Below are 21,519 nucleotides of genomic sequence, written 5' to 3'. Positions count from 1 at the left end.
CAAGTCCACAGGGGGCGTGGTTTCAAAAGCAAGAATTTTCCAGTGTCATGCTTCCATCCATGTCCACATCCGGGAACGTAAACTTCTTTGTCTGACTTTCCCGCATGGGCTAAGTAGAAATTCCAGGTGTGCTTCTTTGTTCAGAAAGCTGAGAAAAGCTCTGGGAGGAAGGGCCTCTGTTGTGGACCTAGCAGTCAATCCAGTATCAAACTCAAACATCAGTCACTCCAGCAGAAGTTTGAAAGAACTCCTCTCATTGGACAAGAACATGAATGGGGGTGGGAATAACTCCAAGGTTAAAAACCCACTGCCCCTTATCTGTGTGGATATCCCCTCTGGATTCCCCTTCCATAGCAGTGTGAGAGCTGTCGCTCTCCTTCTCTCTCTCTCCTTCTCTCTCTCTCCTTCTCTCTCTCTCTGCCTAATAAATCACTCTCTGCTACACTCTTTGGGTCTGTGATATTTATTCAAACAGTAAGTTCACTGCACCTCCAGGGCCCCTTCCCCCATTCCTGGGGCAAGAGAGGCCAAGGACCTGGGCACTTCAGATAGGGGAAACTGAAACTGAAAGCATCTTCAGGACACCTTTGCTCCCTCCCCCCAGTTAAAGTGGCAGACAAAAGAAGAGAGATGCTGCAGGGAAGCTCCCCACTGCCTTTTTTTTGAGATGGATTCTTGCTCTGTTGCCCAGGCTGAAGTGCAGTGGTGCAATCTCAGCTCACTGCAACCTCCGCTTCCCGGGTTCAAGCAATTCTCCTGCCTCTGCCTCTTGAGTAGCTGGGACTACAGGCGTGTGCCACCATACCCAGCTAATTTTTGTACTTTTAGTAGAGATGGGGTTTTACCATGTTGGCCAGGATGGTCTTGATCTCTTGACCTTGTGATCTGCCCACCTCAGCCTCCCAAAGTGCTGGTATTACAGGTGTGAGCCACTGTACCCAGCCAAAAGTCCCCTTTTTAAAGCTGTCAGATCTCATGAGACTTACTCAGTATCACAAGAACAGCATGAGAAAGACCTGCCACCATGGTAATTGAATAATTACCTCCAGCAGGTCCCACCCACAACATGTGGGAATTCAAAGTGAGGTTTGGGCGGGGACACAACCAAACCATATCACATGCTGAGACAGAGTGAAAGAGAAGGAGGAGGCCTCAGACCCTTTTAAATAACCAGATATTCTGTGCACTCATAGAGCAAGAACTCAGTCATTACTGGGAGGATGGCACCAAGATATTCATGAAAGATCCACCTCCAAGACCAAAACACCTCCCACCAGGCCTCACCTACAATATTTGCATTACATTTCAACATGAGATTTGGAGGGGGCCACACATCTAAACCGTAACAGCAAACCTGTTTGAACCTCAGTTTCATCATCTATAAATTGGAGAAAATATCTATTATATTAGAATTTTTGTAAGGACTGATAAAATGCATGTGAAAGCATTTGGCTCAACACTCAATTTCAACAAAATAAATACTCAATAAGCATTAGACATACTTTTGTTCTTGTCATTTTATTATCCTCATGGAGAGGAATCTGCTTTAAGTTTTTTCTTAGGTTTATTTCATAGGTACTATCATTATTACTATTGCTATTATTATTATATCTCAAGCTGAGATTTATTTTCTATTCACCGTAGTTCTGTACTCTGGGGGGCAAGTGGTAGCTATAGATCTATTTTCAGCAGCAATCTGAGCACTTCATTCTTCATCAATGCTGAATAGATGCAGATTCTTTCAGATGAATCTGCAAGCTCAGGTTTAGTTGCAGTAAATCTGCCTACATAAGTAATGCATTCTCTCCAAAACTCCTCTTCCTTCTGCCTTTTCAGTAGCAATCTGTTCTTCCTTTTCAATCTCTATTATCAGTGTAGAAGTAGCGATCAGGTATGACTTCCCACAGGTGCTCAAGGGAAAGAGTGCCATACCCAAGCAAGACCTCATAGGTCAGCAACCACCATGTCAGACCCTTTGAATGAGTATCCTCATTTTTGCATAAAATGTCAATATCCTATGCAAAATTGAGTTGAGGGATCTGTGTTACATCGAGCAGTAGTGAGCACATTAGTAGCAGATGCCTTTGGAAGATGTTAATAGACACTGTAAAATTTTCTTTTAAGTTAAGCTAGTAACCAAGGACAACTCTATATGGATCTCCGTGTGAGTAGTACAGTGTGTCTTAATTGTAGTACAGAGTGTCTTAATTGCTATTCCAAAAAAGTTATTTTTTTTTTGTTTGGTTTCTGTTGAAGGATCTAAACAGCTGGAAAGAATTTTGCTTTTATTTTTGCCAAGCCCGACAAACTGCAAATTCATGCATTTCCTTGAACCCATCAAAGAGCTAAGGTTGCAGGGCAATCAACTGGCCCCCAGTCGAAGGAGAAACAGGTGCCTGCAGGAAGAGAAATACATGTACTGGCACACACAGGTAGATTCAACTGGACCCAAGTGAAAGGAGTTCAATGGGGTGATTGGGGATGTGGTGGAGGCCAATGGAGCACTGGTGTAAAAATAGGAAGCCCCTTGGGACATTGAAATTGGGGGAATTTACACCCTTTTCAGGATTTTCTCCACTAATGTTGCCAAGTGCTCCTAGAAAAGAATGAAGAAATTTAAGTATTAACACGGTGTCCTTTGGGTGCAGCATGGAGGATGGGAAGCAACTGCTGTTAGAGGGGCACTTAACTCCACTCAGACCCTTTTCCCTTCCTCACATATGGAACAGAAGCCTGATTATGTGGAATGATGGGCTATAAACACTCCTGTACTTGGGACACTGGTGAAAACACAATAAAGCTATGAGAAGAGAATAGTTAAAAAAGGGTGGGGGGCAGCCTCTGGGCCCATAACAATAGCCTGAGATGACAAGAACACTGAGGAGGATCTCTAAGATCAGAAATAAGGCAAGGCTCTATCTCTATCCCCAGTCCTATTGTGCTGTAAGTTCTAGCCAGTGCAATCAAGAGAAAGAAAGAGAGAGAGAAAGACAGAAGGGAGGGAGGGAAGGAAGAAAGGAGGGAAGAGAGAGAGAAAGAGAGAGAAAGCAAGCAAGCAAGCAAGCAAGAAAGAAAGGGCATAGGAAAATAAGATTGTCTCTATTTGCTCATGTCTGTAGAAAATCTCAGAGAATTTACAAAATAGTTCCTAGAACTATTTGTGTATGGCAGCACATGCATTCTGCAAAGGTTGCAGAATACAAGATCAATATTTAAAAAATTAAATTGCGCTTCTATATACTGGCAAAGAAAAAGTGAACTCACAAATTTAAAACATATATGCTGGAGTGACATCAGCAAGATGGTTGACTAGAACCCCCTCGTGCTCATCAAAGACAGCCAGAACAATGAATAAACAACTACGTTTTAACAATAATAACTGACAGGGACCTCTGGAGTGCACCATGGGAGTAACAGAAACCTGCTGAGCATGGAAACTTAGGAGGACCACATAGAGAATATAAGAAAATGCCTGGCTTCTACCACTTCATCCCCCAACTGGGATCAGCTTGGAACCAGGAGGAACTTCTCCCTCTGGTGAAGAGGCAAGCAAAAGGATCCTAGCAATCGCCATCAGCACCCTGGACACCTATAAACGTCACCACTGGAGTCCTCTGCAGTCCTCACAGGCACCAAGCCCAGCTGAGGGAGCTACCTGGAGTCCAGATAGCTGTGCTCCCCACAGGGAAAGAGCTGATACTGTGCCCCCTCCCTTGTGGCCCACACAGCTACTGTGCTATACCATCGTTGAACTGGAACTATGGCTAAACTGTGTCTTGCTTCAGGGGCAAGTAGCCACAGCTCCCCTTCATCCCTGAGGCTAAGCCACCACCAAACCACCCCAGCCCAGTGGTCTGACATCCATAAGTTGAGCTGCAAATAGCTATCACACCCTTCCCTGTGGAGCCAAGCAGTGGTGGAAGTGCTCTACTTACTCCTCCCTGTGCTTCCTTGGGCAGGAGCTGAAGAAAATAGTACCTTAGCTACTCAGAGAAGTCATATCACTCTGGTACCTAAGCTGAAGCAGTGACCTGCATCCGTTGGAAACAGTTCCTTGACCACCCAGAATGGTAATGCACTCCAATAACTAAGCTGAAGTGGCACCCTGCATTCCAGGGAAATGATGTCTGGGTTGCCTGCAACAGTCATGTTCTTGAGGCCTGAGCTGAAGCAGTTTATCTTACTCTAGGGAATTAATGTCCTGGCTGAGCTGATCAGCTACACATCCCAGAGCTGAGATGAGGCAGTACCCCATATTCAAGGAAACAGAGCATGGCTGAGATGAGACAGTTTACTCTACATACCAAACAACCTTAGTACTCTGCTTCCCTGGAGCTGCACTCATTTCCTGGAGTAAGAGCTACTCAGACACTTCTTTCCCTGGGGGATGGAATTATTTGCTGTGCTGTTCCCTGACCCCTCAGGGTCCAAACAACACCTATTCTCTGCCATTTTGGAGTACTTGCTGCTGCTGCACCTGGCCTCACAGAACCTGGGATGCTGTGGAGCCCCACCATCCCAGAGCCTAAAGTCTCTACTACGTAGTACCTCATTCTCTGAGATCTAAGTTCCAACAAGGCTGTATTGGCTTAGGTTCTCAAATTGCATCCATACCTTGCTTCCCAGGCACAAATGTCCAGAGCACCCAGAGTCAAGCCAGTGTTGTGCCCTGCCCTTCAGAGGCAGAATCATAGCTAAAATTGATCCCTCAGCCTGAGCTTCTAGGAAATAACTCAGAGACACAGATCCTGGCTCTATGGGCAACCTACATCTAACTCTGCAACAGGGAGTGAAGAAGCACCCCAGGACCCAAGTGCCAGAAAAAGTTTTCAAGACTCTGAGCCTAAGACCCCAGCCCAACAGCCATTCTAAGCACTTGCACCTGGAATCCAGTCCTGATGCTGCTGCTTTTAGGCCATGTCAGACCTGACACCAAAAGGGATCTCCCTGGCTAAGTCTCCCCATTGTGGAGAAAACAAGAATAGGAGTATCCCCAAAAGCCTTGACACCAAGACATTAACAACCTATGCCACTGCCACTGCTGCCAAAAACTTCTACAGCCTAGCAGGAAAAGAAAACCAAAATAATGATCTTAGGGAAGTATAACAATACACAAGAATATACAGATAAATAAGACAACAGAATCAGGAAAACAATTCACAATTTGAATGATAAATTCAACAAAGAGATAGAAAATATAAAAAAGAACCTAACATAAATCCTACAACTAAAAAGTTCAATGAATGAAATTAAAATACAACAGAGAAATCAGCAGCAGACTTAAGTTGAAGAAAAACCCTCTAAACTCGAAGATGGGTCATTTATTTATAAAAAGATAAATTTTATAAAATTTATAAATTATAAAGTTATAAAATGCCCCTTTCAGAGAGAGAGAAAAAAAAAGAAACAAGAATGAAAGAGTGTGAAGAAAGCCTATAAGATGTATGGGACAACGTTAAGGGAATGAACATTTGTATTATGTGAGTTCCAGAAGGAGAAGAGAAGGGAAAAGGCATTAAAAAAAACCTGTTTAGTTAAATAATAGCTGAAACTTTCCAAGTGTGGGGAGAGATATTAATACCCATATCTCTGTGGAGGTCCAGGAAACTGGGAAATCCCTAAATTGATTCAACTCAAAAAGATTCTCCCCAGGGCACATTATAGTCAAATTGTCAAAAGGAAAGAAAGAGACAAGTCTAAAAATAGCAAGAGAAAAGCATCAAGTCAAATGCAAAGGACTCACAATTAGACTAACAGTATATTTTCTGCAGAAACATTACACATCAGGAGAAAATGAGATGATAGACTCAAAGTGCTGAAAGAAAAAAATTGCCAGTCAAGATACTATACCTAGCAAAGCTATCATTCAGAAATGAGAAATAACATATTCCCCAGACAAACAAAAACTGAAGAAATTTATTACCACTAGATTGGTCTTACAAGATATGCTCCAGGGAGTGCTATATCTGGAAGGAAAAAGACAATAATCACTATCACAAACAATTCAAAAGTATAAAACTTGCTGGTAGAGCAGATACAAAAAGGAAAAAGAGAAGAGTCAAACCTATCACTACAGACAACCACCAAACCTCAATAATAAACAAGAGGGAAAGGAAGGACCAAAGGGCATACAAAACAACAAGAAAACAACTAATGTAGTTACAGGAGCAAGTTCCCACCTATCAGTAATAACCTCAGGTGTAACCAGATTAAATTCCCCACTTAAAGACATAGATTGGCTGAATGGATGTAAAAAATACCATGACCTAACTATATACTACCTACAAAAAACTTACTTTGCTTGTAAAGATACATATGAACTGAAAGTGGATGAAGGGAAAAAGATGTCACATGCAAATGGAAACCAAAAGTGAGCAGAGGTAGCTACACTTGTATCAGATGAAACAGACTTTATGTAAAAACTGTTAAAAGGGAAAAAGAAGGTCATTTTATAATGACAAAGGGATCAATTCAGAAAGAAGATATAAGAATTGTAAATATATATGTACCAAATATAGAAGTATCCAGATATGTAAAGAAAATGTTATTAGATGTAAAGGAAGAGATAGACTCCAATACAATAATAGTTGAGGACTTCAATACCCCACTTTCAGCATTGGACAGATTATTCAGACAGACAGAAAAATCAGCAAAGAAACTTTGGATTTAAACTGCATTTTAAATCAAATGAACCTAACAGACTTTCATAGAACATTTCATTCAATAGTCACAAAATATACATTCTTTTCATCAGCACATGGAACATTCTCCAGGATAGAACACACATTAGGTCACAAAATAAATCTCAACAAATTTAAAAGAATTGAAATCATATCAAGTATCTTTTCTGACCACAATGGAATAAAACTAGAAATAAATAACAAAAGGAATTTTGGAAACTACACACACATGGAAATTAAACAGCATGCTCCTTAATGACCAGTGGGGCAATGAGGAAATTAAGAAGAAAATTTCAAAATTTCTTGAAACAAATGAAAATACACACACAACACCAAAACAGATGGGGTACAGCGAAAGCAGTATTAAGAGGTAAGTTTATAGAAATAAACTCTTACATCAAAAGAGTAGAAAGATTTCAAATAAACAACTTAATGACACATCTCAAAAAACTAGAAAAGCAAGAACAAACCATACCCAAAATTAGTAGAAGAAAAAAATAAAATTCAGAGCATAAATAAATAAAATTGAAACAAAAAAAATACAAAAAATCAACAAAAGTTTTTTTTTAAAAAAAATGTAAGCGAAAGCAACACACTATTAGCTAGACTAACCAAGAAACAAGAGAAAAGACTAAATAAAATGGAAATGAAAAAGGAGACATTACAACTGATACCACAGAAATACAAAGAATCACTAGACATTATGAGCAGCTATATGAGAGTAAATTAGAAAATCTAGCTCAAATGAATAAAATGAATAAATTTCTCTATACATATTATCTAAAAAGATTGAATTAAGAAGAAATAGAAAACATGAGCAGACAAATTACAAGTAACAAGATAAATCTGTAATCAAGTCTCCCATCAAAGAAGAGCCCAGGACCTGATGGCTTCACTGTGGAATTCTATCCAACTTTTATAGAAGAAATAATACCAATTCTTCTAAAAATATTCCAGAAATTTAAAGAGGAAGGAGTTCTTCCAAACTCATTCTACATGACCGGCATTTCCCTGATACCAAAACCAGACACAGACAAAACAACAACAAAAAACTACTGGCCAACATCCCTGATGAACATAGATGCAAAAATTCTCAACAAAATCCTAGCAAAGTAAATCTAGCAGCATGTTAAAAAGGTCATTCACCAGGTGGTATTTATCACAGAGATTCAAGGATAATCAGGTGGTATTTATCAGAGATTCAAGGATGGTGCAACATATGCAAATCCATAAACATGATACATCATATTAACAGAATAAAGAACAAAAACTATGTGTCTCAATAAATGCAGAAAAAACATTTGATAAATTTAATTATTTTTCATGATAAGAATTATCAACAAATTAAGTATAGAAGGAATGCATTTCTTTTTTTTTCCACATCCTATTTTCTGAGGATGAGGAGAAGGAATGTATTTCAATGCAATGAAGTCTATATATGACAGACTTACAGTCAACATCGTACTGCATGGGGAAAAGTTGAAAGCTTTTCCTCTGAGATCTGGAACAAGATAAGGAAGCCCACTTTCACCATTTTTATTCAACATAGTACTGGAAGCCCTAGCCAGAGCAATTAGGCCAAAGAAAGAAACAAAAGGCATCCAAACTGGAAGAGAAAAAGTTAAATTATCCCTGTTTGCAGATGACAGGAAAACCCTAAGTTCCTCCAAAAAAAATCTCTTAGGACTGATAAACAAATTCGTGAAAGTGGCCAGTATACAAAATCAAGTTCAAAAATAAATGGGGTTTCTATATACCAACAATAAACTATCTGAAAAAGAAACCAAGACAACAATCTCATTTACAATGGCTTTATAAATAAATAATAAATAAATAAAATGCCTAGGAATAAGTTTAACCAAGAGCTAAAAGATCTCTATAGAGAAAACTATAAAACAATGCTGAAAAAAATTGAAGACACACGAAATAGGAAAGACATTCCATGTTCATAGATTAGAAGAATTAATATTGTGAAAATGACCATACCACCAAAGCAATCTACAAATTCAGTGCAATCCTTTATGAAAATACCAATGACATTTTTTACAGAAATAGAGAAAGTATTTCTAAAATTCATATGGAACCAGAAAGGACCCTGAATAACCAAAGCACTCCTGAGCAAAAACAACAATAACAAAAACAAAAACAAAGCTGAAGGAATCACACTATCAAACTACAAAGCTATAGTAACCAAAACAATTTGTTGCTAGCATAAAAACAGACATATAGGCCAATGGAACAAAATATAGACCCCAGAAATACGTGCACTTATTTTCAGCCAACTGATTTTCTTTTTCTTTTTTGGTGGGAAGTTCATTGATTTTTACAATAAAAATTCATCTATAAATCTGATAAGACCTTCCTTTAACTGGAGACATTTGAGGTTTTGCAAAACAAGATTTGGGAGGTCCTCTTATGACCAATTTTGTCCTCAAGTCTGTCCCCGGAAGCCATCAGAAGTCTCTATCACCCCTGGGCTCCAGATTGCTTTTGCCCTACTCCCAGGAAATTTGGAGGCAGAGATTTCCCTTTCCTATTCATTGTTTTCACCTCCACCCATCTCAGCGATGGAGCTGGAGTTCCAGGCCCAGGTGGTGAATGAGATTGTGGGTGTCAAGAGAGAGTATGTAGTTCATGATTTCCACCCCAGCAGCTGGTGCCCTGCTTCCAGGTGACAGTGAGTCAAGTCAGGAAGAGGCTGCCAGGAGGGCTAATGGAGGCAAGAAGGCAGGGGATGCAGGGCAAGAGGCATGAACCCATACCCCTGCTGCCCGTTCCCCATCTCCCCCTAGAAAACTCCAGCTTTTCACCTTCCAGCTGAGCCTGAAGAACACAGTGCTAAAGTCCATCATAGCTTTATTGGCTCCTGAGGGTCACTGCTATTGGCCGACATGTCCAGTAGGGCTGCTGCCCCTCCATGCCATCAAGTGCATTGCTTCCAATGTGATACTGCTGCTGAACTACCTCTCTTACACTCCTCCCTGGTGCAGGCCCTGCACAGCTCCTCCTGCAACCTGCTCCTCAGTAAGTTCTACTCCCTTACCTGGCCTGCCTAGTTTCTCCCACCTGCTGTCACCCACACCAGGGTGTTTCAGCTCAGCTCCCTGGACATCAGAGGCACAGGACCTTGCCCCTAACTGTCCCACCTGCCCTCCCACCTCCAGTTAATTACTTCAGTGTCCTGCTGCTGCTGCTCTTCCTCAGTGCCACAGAGATCATGCTGCTGGCTGGGTTGCTGGTCTGGGACAACTTTGGGGCCAAGAGCAGCCCCAGCCTTGTTCTGAGAGAGGAAAAGCAAAATTATGAGAACCCAGGGTCTAATCCTGAAGGTGGGTGGGGACTGAGGCACTTTCCTTGGGGGTGAGGAGTAAGGAATGAGGCCTAAGTGCAGGTCTGAACAGAGAAGAGCTGGCAGATTGCCAACCTAAAGCTGGGTGAGCATGCAGGGGATGCTAGGCGGTTGTGGCTCCTTGCACCAACCCTGCTGGCTCTCCTGTTCCTGGCCTCCACCATATCTTTTCTTGTTAGAGGCAGGTATGCAGCAGGGAGCAAGCTTGGCCTCCCTAAAGGCTCAGGTGACCTCAACTCTCCAAGATAACATGTTACCTTGTGGAGCCTCTCTAAGACGGTGTTTTTCAACTGAAGATGACTAGCAATGGGCCAGACCTAAATGTTCATTAACTAAGACTCTCAGAAAGGGAGAGATAAAGGTTGATGAACCCTGCTCATGATGTGGGGGCCTGAAGAACAACTCCTTTCTCTGCATCTTTGCTTCATAAGCAAAGATGAATAAAGGGGTCAAAGACGAGCTGGGCTGAGACTATTGACCATGACTTTTTTCTCATGCATTTGGCCTTGGTGCTGTGCAGCCAATTCATCTTCACTTGAATTTGGATGTGGGCAGGGTGCAAAGCCAACCCAGCCCCTAAAGAAGCTGTACCCCATGGCAAGCAGCCCAGGCTGTAACAGCGTCAGGCCTGGCATGCAGCTTCAGTTTCCTGTGACTGGGGGTAGAGCCAATAGAGGGTCTCTGGAGAGCTGAGGAGGAAAGTCAGATCTTGTCTCTATCCCTGAAAGGCCCTAAACCACCCTGAGCTCTCCCTCTATTGGCATATAAACAAAGAGCTTGAAATAAACCCACTCCCAAGTGCAAGTACACCTCAAGGGTCTGTCTTCATTGAACTCAGCTATTCAGTCTGATCCTAAGTAGGTGGGACCTTACTTTTCACCTAACTTTGCTCCTGAATTTCTCTGCACTGTCCACCAGTCTCCCAGCCCATAGGGATGCAGCCTAACTGCTCCTTCTGCAACCACTGCTGTTTGGCCCTGGGCCAGGAGGCACTAACACTGGGGATCAGGAGATGGGGGCCTGGGAAGCAGGCCACAGAGGGTGGGTCAGGGCTCCTTTTCTGAATGCCTTCTGCAGTGTACTGGACCCAGAGGGAATGGCGAGCAGGCAGTTCTTCCCCCAGTCACTTAGGGGATGCCTGGGAGATGGAACAGCCCCAGACCTCAGGTCTATGGGCAATGGGGAATGAGTTTCTGCACTAAATCCAAGAGAACCTGATTGCTTTCCCCCAAGTCTTCTGACTACTTCTCTGAGCCCTACCTACATTTTTGGGCTGAAAAGGAAGTTCTAGTACCCATTTTGGACTGAGGTCAGAGGTAGGGCTGTTCTGCCCTCCTGCTTTTGGTACACATGAGGCAGCTGTGGGCACAGGCCTCTGTCTGCTTTCTCTCCTCTCCTATTTCAAAAGCTGTCAGCATCACAAAACTCAAGATGTGAAGAAATCCACCTTTCTGGGAGAATGCTGGTTTGGTTGGAAATGTGGGCTGCAGGGAAAAAGCAGGCATCAGGTCTAGAGGGCTCAAGGATGGGGCTCCTGGATGGGACAGTGAAGACAAGTCTCTTTCCCAAAGGACTTCAAACTCACCCAGCTCAGAGGCAAGTTAGCACTGGTTTATCTGTCCAGTGACCTGGCTAGTCTGGTTGAATCAGGCAGGGCTAGCAGAAAACTTAGGCAGAGGTGTTGAAAAGATGATTGGTCATGTCACCCACCTGCTCCATGTGTACATGTACTTCTCCAGGTTCTTGGTGAAGGGCATGCTGCTGAACTTGTGAAGAGAGGCCCCACAAGTTTCCTTGGCAATGTTTTTTAGGGCCTGGCAAATCCTGTCCTTATTCTCTGTGTCTGAAATAGCCCAGACCTTCTGGATATTGCATAGTTCTTCAAGGCCATCACTGAAGCCCTTGAAACACTCCTTGATCATCTGCTGCTCTTTATCCTAGAGTTTGACTTCTGGTTGGAACACAGGTAGATTGTTCTCCATGAAATATTCAGTCACCCTTAACCAATTGCACTGGTAGGTCCGGATCTACTGCTCAGTGTGCTCCCAGTGGGAGTGTTCTGCAGTTTCCTGAGTCACGGCTACCAGCTGGATCAGCTCAGACTTGAGGGATTTGAGGATGTAGTTGTAGTTGTTGTGCAGGAAGATGGTGCTCAGAGCTGGATCCTCATACACCTTTGACTTGCTCAGCAAGTTCAACTTCAGGCTGCCAGAGCTCTACAGATATAGGTGCTTGGCAGCCACTTGCTGAACTTGGAACTATGGTTGTGGGTGAAGAACTAACCTCTTGGGAAGCCAGCATATCACCCACCATCTCTTGGAAGTCCAGAGCTGCTGCAGGAAGAGGATGACTTTGCTTGTGAGCATGGTGCCATCCTTGTTGGCACCATGAATTGTCTTATGAATTGTCCCTGGCCACTTGACTGGCTTTTTGGTGGATGTGTTTTTCCTCTTGTTGGGGATAGAAGGAGAGTAGGGAATTCCAGAAAAAGAACTGTTCTTCCAGAAGTACATCTCCAGGCCCATGATGGAGTGGTCTAGCTCACTGGAGCAAATCTAGTAGTAGACATTAATAAAATCTTGGTTGTGGCTGTATTCCACCAGCCAGCAGGAAATGCAGGAAATATATCCTGGAGCACACTCTTGGGTAGGTGCTCCAGGGATATAACCTCCGGTACCTCCGGATCATCATCACCACAAATCAGATCCAGGGTGAGCACAAGGGAAACAACGTTATTGTGCCTGGTCATCAGGCTGCAGAGCTCGGATTCTAATGATTCCTTCCCCTGCTCAAACAACAGCTTCACTTTGTTGTGTTCTGGGCTGTCTGAGCTATTGTCCTGAAAATACTCCACAGCCTTCTGAGTCTTAGCCATGCTTCCCAGGTACTCTTCTGGCCTACCTGTGGGGCCCTCTCTGATGATCTTCTAAGTGTCACTGGCTACATGGTAGGAGCTGATGACATGGCCCAGGATGGACAGCGTCTTCTCAAAATTGTCTTGCAGCCACTACATATTATCTGTCTGCTTGTGCACAGGAATGATGGAATTCTCTAGCTTCATATGGTGTCTCTCATATGATGACAGGATAGACATCATGTTCTTGGTGAGCTGGCCAGTCTTCTTCAAGCTGTCTTGAATAAAGGACAGCATTTCCTCCTCCTGTTTCAGCTTCTTTTTAATCTCCTGCAGCCAGGTGAATGCCTTCAGTGGAAGGATCATTGCTGCAAACCCTATGGCTCCCACTCCCTCGTTTCTTTCCTCATAAACTGACTCTAAATAAAGGGACTAAGAGCATTCATTTGTGGGGGGGATAGTTTCTTCAATAAATGATTCTGGGAAAACTGGATAGCCATATGCAGAAAAATGCAACTAGACTCCTATCTCTTACCATATAAAACAATCAACTCAAAACGGACTAAAAATTTAAATATAAGACCCAAAACTATGAAACCACTAGAAGAAAATATAGAGTTAACACTTAAGGATGTGGGTCTGGGCAAAGATTTTATGGAGAAGACCTTAAAAGCACACATAACAAAAGCAAAAATAGATAAGTGGGACCATATCAAACTAAAAAGCTTCTGTGCAGCAAAGTAAGCAACCAACGGAGTGAAGAGACAAGTTGCAGAATGGGAGAAAATATTTGCAAACTATCCATCTGACAAGGTATTAAATCCAGAATATATAAGGAACTCAAACAAGTCAACAGCAAAATAATAATCATAATTCATTTAAAAAAATGGGCAAGTGAGCTGAATAGACATCTATCTTAAGAAGGGATACAAATGGCCAACAGGTACATTTAAAATTCTCAACATCATTAATCATCAGGGAAATGCAAATCAAAGCCCCAAAGAGATACTTTCTCACCCCAGCTAGAATGGCTTTTATCTAAAAGATAAAAAGCAACAAATGCTGGGGAGGATGTGGAGAAAGGGAAATTTTATACGGTATTAGTGGGAATGTAAACTAGTACAGCCATTATGGAAAACAATATGGAGGTTCCTTAAAAAACTAAACGTAGAGCTAACATATGATCCAGCAATCCCACCACTAGGTATATATCCAAAGGAATTAAAATCAGCATGTAAAAGAGATGTCTGCACTTTCATGTTTACTGCCCCAGTATTAACAATAGGATTCGGATTCAATCTAAATGTCCATCAGCAGATGAATGAATAAAGAAAATGTGGTACATATAGACAACTGAATACTATGTAGCCATAAAAAGAACAAAGTTCTTTCATTTGTGGTAACATAGATGAGGTTGGAGGACATTGTATTTAGTGAAATATAGCACAGAGAAAAATAAATATTGCATATTCTCACTCATATGTGGAAGCTAAAAAAGTTACCTTGTAGAAGTAGAGAGCAGTTGCTAGAGACCTGGAATGGTAGAGGAAGAAGGGGATTGCCAGAGGTTGGTTAATGAACACAAAAGTATTGCTAGTTAGAAGGTCTAGTGTTCGGTAGCATGGTAGAGTGGCTATAATTAACCTCAATCTGTTGCATATGTTCAAATAGTTAAAAGGACAGATTTTGAATGTTCCCAATACAAGTAATGATAAATGTTTGAGGTAATAGATATTCTAATTATACTGATTTAATCATTACACATTGTATACATGTATTGGAATATCACATTGTATCCCACGATATGTACAATTATTATGTGTCAATTAAAAATAATAAAGGCAAAAAATATATATACTATTTAAAATAACAGCAAAAGTTGTTAGATATGAATCTATTAAAATATGTATAGGATCTACATGTTGAAACTATAAAACTATAATGAAAGAAATCAGTGAAGACCTACATAAATGGAGTGCAATGCCATGCTCAAGGATTGTTAAGATGCCAAATTTCCCCAGTTTGACCTACAGATTCAAAATAAAAATTCCAGCAGTTTTTTTGTGGATATCAAAAAGCTGATTTTTAATACAGCTTCCCCTTCCACCAAAGAAAAACAAAGAACTAAGATTAGCCAAACAATTCTGAAAAAAAAAAAAAAAAAAAACAAAAAACAAAAAACAAAAAACCAACGACAACAACAAAAATGTTGGAGTACTCCTATTACTGAATTCCAAGACTTACTGTAATGCCTCAGTAATCAAGAAAATGTGGAATTAGGAAAAAGATAGACACATACATCAACAGAATAGAGAGCCCAGAAATAATTGATCCACATAAATATAGTTAACTTATTTTTTAAAAAGGTGCAAAGGCAGTTCAATAGAGAATGATAGTCTTTTCAACAAATGGTACTGGAACAATTAAAGATGCATGAACAGCAAAGTAAATCTCAATGTATACCTCACACTTTATACGAAAATTAACTAAAAATGTATCAGATCTAAAGGTGAAATGTAAAACTGTAAAACTTCTGAAAAACAAAAACAAAAACAAAAAAACAACCAAGGGAGAAAATCTATGTAATCTTGGGTTAAGCAGAGTTTTTAGTTACAACACCAAAAGCATAATTCACAAGGAAAAACATAGGTAAATTGGACTTAATCAAAATTTAAAATGTTTAATCCATGAAAGACACCACTACGGGAATGAAAAGACAAGCCACACACTGGGAGAAAATATTTGCATGTAACATTTCTGACAAAGACTTTATCCAGAATATATGAAGAACTCTAAAACTCAATGATAAGGAAACAAACAACCCAAGTGAAAATGGGCAAATGATCTGAAAAGACACTACACTGAAAAAGATACAGATGGCAAATAAGCATATGAAATGATGGTGAATATCATTTGTCACTAGGGAAATGCAAATTAAAATAATCATGAGATACCAGTACACAACTATTAGAATGGCTAAAATTAAAAAAAAAAATAAAAAAATAAAAAAATTTTAAAAAGGCAACATCAAATGCGGGGAAGGAATGCAGAGCAATAGGAGCTCTCATTCATTGCTAGTGGGAATGAAAATGGTATACCACTTTGGAAGACAGTTTGGCAATTTCTCATAAAATTACACATAGGCTTACCATATGACACAGCAATCATTCTCTTGGGCATTGCCTAACTGTTTTAAAATCTTATGTTCTCACAAAACCTGCATGCAAATGTTTATAGTGGTTTTATTCATAATTACTCAAAACTGGAATTAACTGAGATTTCCTTCAGTAGGTGAATGGATGAACTGTGGTATATCCATACAGTGAAATACTATTTAGCAATGAATAGTATTTACAGCCATTATTTTACACAACTACATGAATGGTCACAAATGCATTTTACAAGTGAAAGAAGCCAAAGTAAAAAGGCTACATACACAATATAATTCAATCCGTATGATATTCTGGAAATGGTCAAAGTTATAGGGATGGAAAACATATCAGTCATTGCCAAGAGTTTAGGGAGAATGAGGTATTTGACAAGGGGAAGCACTGGGCATTTTAAAAGTGTGTTGGAGCTAATCTGTATGGTACTGTGGTAACAGATACATGATTCTATGTATTTGTCAAAACCCAGAGAACTTTGCAGCACAAAGAATGTGCCTTAATATATGCAAATAAAAAATCGACCAAGAGGTCAACAGATCTCAGGAGAGTCTGTAGACTCTGACAAAAGAAAATAACTGCATTACCAATATGTCACGTAACCTCACTGAAGGGTTTGGGGAGAGTAAGATGCTCACCTAAGTAACTTTGGAAAATGGTGGGTGTATTAGTTTGTTTCCACACTGCTAAAAAGAACTACTTGAGACTGGGTAATTTATGGAGTAAAGAGGTTTAATTGACTCATGGTTCCATAGGCCTAACAGGAAGCATAGCTAGAAGGCCCCAGGAAACTTACAATCATGGCAGAAGGTGAAGGGGAAGCAGGCATGTCTTACCACAGTGGAGCAGGAAGAGAGAGCTAGGGAGAAAGTGCCACACACTTTCAAACAACCAGATCTTGTGAGAACTCACTCACTATCTGGAGAACAAGGGGAAGTTGACCCCATGATACAATCATCTCTCTCCAGGCCGCTCCCCCAACATGTGGAGATTACAATTAGAGATGGGATTTGTTAGGACACAGAGACAAACAGTATCATTAGGGTTTTTTGTTTTTGTCTTTTGAGAGAGTCTCACTCTGTCACCCAGGCTGGAGTGCAGTGGTGTGATCTTGGCTTACTGCAGTCATAACCTCCCCGGACTTGGGTGATCCTCCTGCCTTAGCCTCCTGGGTAGCTGGGACTACAGGAGCATGACACCATGCTTGGCTAATTTTTGTATATTTGTAGAGACAGGGTTTTGTCATGTTGCCCAGGCTGGTCTTGAACTCTTGGCCTCAAGTGATCCACCCTCCTCGGCCTCCCAAAGTGCTGGAGTTATGAGTGTGAGCCACCATGTCTGGCTTACATGAAAATGGTGTTTTAACTGGAAACTATAAAACAAAAAACAAAAGGAACTGAAGATTGAACATAAACACTGTTTTCTAGTTGGTAAATTTGTTTCTCCTAAGGATATGGTTTAGCAATTCTGTAACTGCTGAACATGTTTACTGGAATTGAACAAATAAATAAGTGGACAGCAGCTGGTGGGAGCCAGTTTTCTTGTGATTGAAGAGGGATGTAACAGATAAGCAAAGTTAGAATGAACCATGTGGTAACAGATTAGAGTTGGAGACATCAGCATGACCTCGTGTTTATCTTAACACAGATTCAGAATAATAGGCACAGAAGTAGTCATAGATATATGCAATACACAGATTAGAGCACATACATAGGTTTTCCAGATCTGTCTGCTGAAAGGGCCTATAAACTATGACATCACAATAGAATAAACCCTGGTTTCTAATACTCTTCTCCAATAAAAGGAACCAGGACTCCTTAGAGAAATGAGACATTCTAGGGCTGGTATAGGAAATACACAAGTTGAGTCTAGAACATTTTTTGTTGTGGAAGGAAGTTAGGAAGTGCTCAAAAAGCAAAAGGATGAAGGCATGTCAAAGGGGCCAGGAAGCCAGCCTGAAAGACCTTCTAATAGCCAAACCATTTGAACAACAAAATTAACGGTAGGTTGGGGTTGGTACAAAAGTACTTGCAGTTTTTGCCATTACTTTTAATTTCAAAAACTGCAATTAATTTTGTGCGAACCTAATAACATAGTAACATAACATAGAATTATAATCCAAAGTTTAAAATAAATGAGTCCTTAATGATATAAGTAAAGGACTGAATACATAAATAAAGAATAGACAGATCCCCTAGACAGAAAAATCCCCAATAGTTTATATAGATTCTCCTCTCTCAAGGTGATGTAGCTTAACTCTACACCCCTTGAATGGGTTGTGCTTAGCCACTTGCTTCCAAAGAGTAGAATATGAAAAGGTGGAAAAGGTTACTTTATAATAAAGAAACCTGGTAAACGCTACTCAACCAGGTGATGGAAGTTACCGTCGTCAGTGATAAGCCATGTTGAAACACATACTCTTGATAGAATGTGATGAAAATGGAGCTTCACCTCTATGTTTTCCCTTCCAAAAACTCATAATCTTTACAAAACCATGAGAAAATATCAGACAAAGCCAAACTGAGGAGCATTCTACAAAATATTTAACCAGTACTCCTTTGATATCAAGTCCATAAAAATCAAGAGAAGTCCAAGAAACTGTCACAGCCAAGGGGAGAACTGGAGACATGATTATTAAATGTAATGTGGTAACCTGATTGGAATCTCAAGACAGAAAAAAAGGACTTTAGGTGAAAATTTGTGAAACCTGAATAAAGTGTGTAGTTTAGTTAATAACAATGGATCCATGCTGGTTCGTTGGTTGTGACAAAAGTTCCACAGTAATGTAAGATGAAAACAATAGGGGAAATCAGTATTGGGCATATGGAAACTCTCTGTACTATCCTTGCAACTTTTCTGTAAATTATTGTAAAAAGATATATTTACGTAAATCTTAAAAACAACATAGGTATATTTTAAAAGAGCATATATAGAATGATCCCAATTCCATAAAACGAACATGTGAATGTGTACCAGAGGAAAAACCAAATATGCATGTGTATATACTCAGGCATATGATGATAGGTAAATTTTATTTCTCTTTTCTGTTTTTCTGTATTTTTCAATGCTATAATTTACAATAAAGTTATTCCCTTAAGTAATTTTAAAAAGCAATACTTAAATAAATACAGACCATGCAGTAGATCAGTGGGAGGAGGGGGAATCGAGCTGCTTCTACACAAACAGGCTGTTTTTCAGACCACCATCTTTGTTGACTCAGGTGACAATAATTTCTGGGGATAGAAGAGAAGACTGAAGAACTGAATCTCTGAGTTTCTGTGATCATCACTTTTGAGTCACCGTAAGAAAATGATCCCATCTTTCATTTTTCTAGATTAAAAAAAACTGGGATTACATGACTCAAGCAAGTCCACACGGTTGATTAGTGTGCTAAGTCATCCAGATGTGTTTTATTTTGTCTATGCAGTGTTTCAAAACCATCTGAATATGAATACCTTTAGGCGATGCCACTTCTTTCTTTTGATTATAGCAAGCAGATAAAGTAGCAGAGGTGAAGAACTGTGTATCGAGGTTAAGAATTCTCAGATTAAATGAGAAAAAAGCAACTCTTTGTGAATTCAAAGAGGGAAGAAAAGTTCTTTTTCATTAGTTTCTTGCTCTGGCCAGGACCAGTGCTTTGCAAAAATACAGCAGGTTCTGTTCATGTCACCATCTCTGTAAATGGAGCCCTGGAATTGTTCAGTGCACATATTGTGCAGCCATATGCAGCAGCTCTGACTCTCCATCAGTATCATATTGTAAAAGTCTTGTATTTTATAATGCTGTTTAATGTTCTGTTTTCATAAGGTGTGTTTTTGAGTCACATCTCAATTCAAAACCACTTTCTGTTATCAACATCATTATAACTCTAAAGTTTATTGATCATACATACCAGACTCTGTTCTCTCATTTATTCCTTACACTGGCCATAACCAAAAGTTCTAATGGTATTTCTCATTTGTAAAATGAAAAAGTTGAGACTTAGAGAAGTCAAGTAATTTGCCCAAGGTTATGTTATGGAGGAAGGATTAGAATCTACATAGTAAGGAACCTTTCTTGAGGGGCAGTATATTTATGAAGATATTGAAGTTAATTACTTAGTTTCATTTAGAAAAAAATTTCTATTTTAATCTATAATATCCAGAGTTTTTTACACCAATAAATTACTACATATAATTGTGAAAATTATCACTAATATTCAATAACTTCATTCACTTACCTGGGTGAAAGTAACTATATATAATCTGTCATTTTTACTGTATGCTAAATTTTCCTTTTCAAATTACATGACATTCTTAGTATTTTGCAATGTGTACAATGTTTCGATATTTGTCAAATGAATATAATGTTTCAATATTTGTCAAATGAATATAATGTTTCAATATTTGTCAAATGAATATAATGTTTTAATATTTGTCATGCAAACGCTTTTTGTATAATGGTTTATAGACAGAAGTCAGTGTTTAAAATTTCATATTATCATGTTGTCTCTTTTGTCACAAGAGTAGATATAGATATTTTTAAGGTGTCAAGAATCTGGCAAAATTTTGGCTATTTGGATACTAATTATATTAAAATCTATTAGCTAATCTTCCTATTTAATCTCCTGCAATGGGCAGCATAATCAAACAGATTTTCAAAGAGGACATATTGAAGCACAGATGGCTTTAGAGTCTCTCTCAGGGAAGTCAAGTACTTAGGGAAAACTGGAAAATTATAGCATTTGAAAGGGGAAAAAGGAGTTGCATCCAAGAAATAGTGTTGAAGCTGTTGAATTTAGTCCCTAAAGCAGCGAGCATGTAAAGGTTTTCCCAGATCAAAGTTAATACCATGGATTTTGCTGATGGCTGCTTTTAAATCATCTTTTAAATGTGCAACTGAAAATATAGCTTTCCTTCTTCAGTTTTCAAAAATAGAGACCTTTCTTCTCCTCGGCAAACACACCTTCCACGAACGAGCTGGGCATATTTCACAACCTTTAGTAATTCTGAGATCTGCATCTCCAGTGAGACCTCTTTCCTGAAACTCAGAACTGTGTCCAACTACTTTCGTCTGAGTGCCTTAGTGGAATTTCAAATTCTTCCAGCACTAAGCTGGCTGTCACCATCTCTCCCACCACACATGGCAATAGCAACCACAATAATGGCAACCATAAGAAAGCAATTTTACCTCACATATTTCCCATTTAAGGCCTGGAAAAGACATCCACCCAAATTAGCTCCTTTCTTCAATCTACACATAGAGTTGATTACTAACTCCTAAAGATTCCATTTCCTTACTCTTTCTCTCATCTATCTCTGTCTCTTGCTCCCAGGGCTATCTTGTATGCTTGTCTTCCTCCCTGCATTGATTATGAGAACCTTGACAACAGACCTTGTCTAATTTACAGCTAAAAACTTGTGTGTGTGTGTGTGTGTGTGTGTGTGTGTGTGTGTGTGTGTGTGTGTGTGTAGATAGGGTCTTGCTCTGCCA

General features: G+C 39.9%; 1 pseudogene; it reads right to left on the bottom strand.

The window, feature by feature from the left end:
- Window positions 1-11,697: 11,697 nt before the first annotated feature.
- LOC116534368 lies at window positions 11,698-13,490 on the bottom strand (annotated as a pseudogene).
- Window positions 13,491-21,519: the final 8,029 nt, after the last annotated feature.

The sequence above is a fragment of the Sapajus apella genome, unplaced genomic scaffold (assembly GCF_009761245.1).
Source record: "Sapajus apella isolate SASKATOON/1434 unplaced genomic scaffold, GSC_monkey_1.0 scaffold87, whole genome shotgun sequence".
Lineage (NCBI taxonomy): Eukaryota > Metazoa > Chordata > Mammalia > Primates > Cebidae > Sapajus > Sapajus apella.
Note: the sequence above shows the minus strand (reverse complement) of the source record. Positions and strands in the feature narration are given on the sequence as shown.